This window comes from Gavialis gangeticus, unplaced genomic scaffold, assembly GCF_001723915.1.
Source record: "Gavialis gangeticus isolate Ggan-Ray unplaced genomic scaffold, GavGan_comp1, whole genome shotgun sequence".
Classification (NCBI taxonomy): Eukaryota; Metazoa; Chordata; order Crocodylia; family Gavialidae; genus Gavialis; species Gavialis gangeticus.
Genome location: NW_017729000.1, coordinates 33,001,082 through 33,005,019, shown reverse-complemented (window position 1 = coordinate 33,005,019; position 3,938 = coordinate 33,001,082). Strand labels below are relative to the sequence as shown.

General features: G+C 37.7%; 1 long non-coding RNA gene across 1 annotated transcript in view; it reads left to right on the top strand.

Moving 5' to 3' along the window:
* The first annotated feature begins 509 nt into the window (after positions 1-509).
* LOC109290117 overlaps positions 510-3,938 on the top strand; it is an 8,803-nt gene continuing 5,374 nt past the window's right edge. The window contains exons 1-2 of the long non-coding RNA XR_002095528.1: positions 510-530; positions 670-802. This is a non-coding gene — a long non-coding RNA (uncharacterized LOC109290117). The remainder of the gene's footprint in view (positions 531-669; positions 803-3,938) is intronic.

The window sequence follows — 3,938 nt, the reverse complement described above, 5'->3', positions numbered from 1 at the left end:
TGTGTTCAGCCACTCTTTAAATCTACTTTGAAGGGTGTAAGTGAATGAGCTAATTTAATGAGATCACCTGATTACATTACCATTGGGATTTGGTGCATGCTAGCTTCAAGGTAAAATGAGGAGGGAGGCTTGCTGGCCTAAAATGCTGTTGACCTTTGGTTGGCTGTGATTTCTTTGCATGCACTGTTCTGCTTTTTGCGGGTCATGGACAGACCAAGGTAATGAGCTGCCTGGCCTGGATTTGGTTCTGTATTATCATACAGTGGATGGCTAGCTCCATGTACTCAGCCACTGCCTCTTGGGAAGGCATGGCTTAATTGTCTCTAGCAGTGGGAATCCCTGCCTCAGGTTTATCCCTATTTATCCTTAGGTGGGATGCAGGACAACGGGTTTTGGGTTTGTCATGGATCCCCAGTCTTGCAACTCAACCACGCACAGTTTGTTGTCTTCAGGCTTTGCAGGTTTTCCCGGATCGAGTAACTGGTGGCCCTCTGAACCCTGCAATGACATCTTCTTTCTTTGGGATTCAGGTAAGTAGAGAGACTCCTCCGAGCCTCAGAAGGAGAGAGTTCCCTACTCTCCTCCTTTGCCCCTGCCAGGGCATAGTCCAAGCATTTTTTTCTGTTTATTCCTTCTGGTTCTCTGCCTGTCTTCCTCTCTCTCCTGCAGTTGTTGCTTGGTGCGTTTTTAAACTGCTCTCCGTCACGCACCCAGCCAACCAGAACTGACAGGAGCTGATAAATCTTGGTGTGTGTGATCTCCCCACATCCTGTTCTTTTAGTTCTTGTCTGCAGTGAGGTAAGTGTTTGTGCTTAGAGCAGCTTCTTCAGCACTCCTTATAGTCTTCAGGTTCCTTTCCCCAGGTACGTGAAACACCTTTAGGGTGGGCAGTGTGATCCTCACTGCCACAAAGGGTGACCCATGGACACACCAATCCCGTGCCTTCTCTATTCCAGGTTGAGTCATGGGACAACTGGTCCTGTGACAAATGCACCATCTGTTCATAGCCCTACATATTTGTACTCCTATTTCTCCTTACTTCTTTTATTGCCTTTTTGGACGTATTTTTTTCAGAAGATGAAAAAAATTCTTGATCCTATTCCATTTTGTATTATCTGTTCCTTCCTGTCTCTTCCTCTCAATCCTTTGTCTTTCTTATAGTTTGTGTGGAAATCTGTTCTACTGCTCTCTGCTGACACACGGGGACAGATTCTGATAGTTTTACTAATGCTAAGTGCCACCTTGCCCCCACAAGTATTCATTCACACTGGTTTTAAAGTGATTACTTGTGAAGTAAAGCACTACTCCTCATAAGAAAGATAATCAAACTTTGGTCCTAAGGCAACCCCTACTGAGTATCTCAGATCTTATCTTTTTCGGGGAGAATCACGTATGTGGAACAAAGTTTGCCATACCGTGAAAGACCTTTTCCCTCTGTGTGTTTATTAGGAATGAATCTTCAAAAACTACAGAACTTATGTGAATAATCTCTCTCCCTCCAGCTATTTGTTACTGGGTTTTTTTCCCTTTTTTTCAAAGACTCCACCACCAGTAAGTGTCCAGCAGCTGGTACTTCACAATAACCTGCAGTTAAGTGGGAGTAACTCTCCTAACAAAGGCTAAAGCATGGGTACACGAAGCTTTTACAGCTGAGAAAGACATTTTCAAATGCCTGGTTCCTAACCACTGTGAATAGTCAGTTGGGTAACAATGAACAGAGAAGTAACTTCACACAGATAAAACCCTGGCTTAAAATTTGCTTATAGCTTTGTGAAATTATCGTACATAATGTTCTTAGTAGGCCCCTAAATACCTATTACTTGTTTTCCTCATATTGGTATTACTTTTACTGAATTGCATATTAGGCAATTCTACATTTCCAACAGAGTAAAACTTTTTAGCTATTCATTATTTCTAATGATACAGAACAGAATTTGATTAATTCCCCTACTTAATTTTTCTAAATGCATTAGAAGCTTTAGAGGTATTGGGGAAAATCTGTTGGTAACAAACTATTTTGGAAAAATAATGAGATAGTAGAATTTCTGTAACTGATGCCTGTGGTTTTGGGATTAAATACATTTTCTTCTATTACCTGTGCAAAGTAACTGTGCCAGAATTCACTGGAGCTCTTATTGCCAAAGAAACCCCTCAAAGTCTGTTTTCATAATGTTTAAAATGCAGACTCATCCAAAGACAAAATGGGCCCATCAGGTAGTGTTAATGATGAAAAGCAGGACTGCCTCCAGGTGAATTAGCAATAGAAGTATGTGAAACATTTACTGTCGTCAAAGCCCTTCAAACCTTAAAGCTTATGGTTTATATATATATTTTTAAATGTTCTGATTTTTGTTTTAAATGAATGTAAAGATGTCCTCTGACTTATCAGAAAACAGAGCCATTTTTGAGAAAAATTTAAACCCCAACTTTGAAACAAAACTCTGTCATGGAGCTCAAAGAAAAGAAGCTATAGTCCTATCAGAGCTCAAGATTATTTCAAATTATTTCATGATTGAAACTGAGATGTAAAGTTAAAAATCTCAACATTTTTTGCATTCTTATAAACCTCAAAATATTCAAATGAAATGTCCAATGAAATATTTTGTTTTGAATATTTTGAATTCCATTTCAATGTTAACTCTTAGTTTTTTAATAATTACTGTTTTGAGTGAAAAGTTGTTTTGAATAAAACCAAACATTTTTCATTTAGGGAACAAAAGAGTACACTTGACAATTTTTTTTTTCAATTTTTCTAAAATATGTGACAATTCTTCTAACGGGATTCATTAAAATTATCCCCTTCCTATGAGGTGCTTTAATTTTGATGTTTTCAATAATAGGAACTTGAAAGTTAGTCTAAAAGTCCCCAGCTAACTCTGGCCATCAGCATATGTATCAAAATACTCACAAAGTCAAATTCTAGCTGTTTTAGTGGGGCCATTCCAAAAGGGCCAACCCCTGCCATAGGCAGATTTCAAATACTATCACAAACTTTGTATACCCTCCATTTGAGAACAAATGCATCCAGCTGGGTCAGAACGCAGCTATCGGTCCCTGATCCAGTTCCATTACTTTGAATGGAACGCCTGGCCCTGCTGTACTGTGCTGCTGACCGATTCAGCTAAAAATGCAATTTAAGATGCTATTTGTACTCTTTAGAATACTAGAAGTGGAACTCTTCCAAAACCTGGAGTATAGGCACTCTCACAGACCCCTACCTGTTTATATAGCCTCAGCACTGAGCTCTGAGGTCTTTTATTTGGCCAGTACTTAGAAATGAACTTTCCCAGGATGCCTTTAGTTAAAGGCTCTTGGCTCACTTGTTCTGAAAGTCATTCAGAAGATAATGTAAGAATGTATTTGTTCTTTAACCAGGCATTAATTTAATCATTTAATTAATTCTTTAACTTATCAGCATAGGAGAGGTCTGGTTCAAACTGGACATTGGTTGATTTAATTTAAACACTAATTAGGATGATCTGTAAGACTTGTAAATAAATATGCATTTCCATAAATGAGTTAGTGCTATAGAATATGCTACATGTCCAATTCATTTACTTACAATGAGTTTAGAAGTAGATTGATCATAGACAACATTTTTTACTTTTTTCTTTTATTTTTCTTTTATATTTATATATTTTTAAATATTATTATTACTTATTATACTTAGGAATTTCTTCTTAAACTTACAGGATAATAAGTAGCATATATTGAAAGTTGACTATGTTTTTAAGATTCACCACTGTCAAAATTGGAAGTAGGTCTGATTTCTCTTATAATGAATTATCCTAAGCAGACAGAATATGAGTTTAGGATGGACTAGGGATATATACATGTGAGTTACTCTCACAGGTGAAAAAAAAATTAACCTAACACCAAGAATGCTTCATATTCAACTGGTGGTGGTGGTGGGGGGGGGGGGGTTAAAAATTTTTTTT